We start from the raw sequence: 307 nt of genomic DNA on the forward strand, positions 1-307 counted from the left end.
TGTCTAGGATTTGCCTGGTAAAATATTTGTGCAAGAGGAGTAAAGTTCTGCATGTTATATCTGTAGAATCCAAACTCAGAGCATAGTGTATGATTCCAAATAGTAAAGGGCTTAATTATCTAGATTTCAGGTATTAAAAAGGCCATTTTGAAGTAAATTATTTTCATTATTTTGCCAAAGGCATTCGGATTTACTTTACTTATTCATAGAGACCCAAAATTTAGTGTAAGTAAAGTACATTCTCTTTAGATTTTTTTTTATGGGAACAGATATTTTAAGAGGATTGGGTATATATTTTGAAGTCGGG

The 307-nt window shown here is 30.9% G+C and overlaps 1 protein-coding gene across 1 annotated transcript in view; it reads left to right on the top strand.

Annotated features, from left to right (window-relative positions):
- LOC119593002 overlaps positions 1-307 on the top strand; it is a gene marked incomplete in the record, with an annotated part of 27,513 nt that overhangs the window by 24,584 nt on the left and 2,622 nt on the right.

Source organism: Penaeus monodon, chromosome 31 (assembly GCF_015228065.2).
Source record: "Penaeus monodon isolate SGIC_2016 chromosome 31, NSTDA_Pmon_1, whole genome shotgun sequence".
Lineage (NCBI taxonomy): Eukaryota > Metazoa > Arthropoda > Malacostraca > Decapoda > Penaeidae > Penaeus > Penaeus monodon.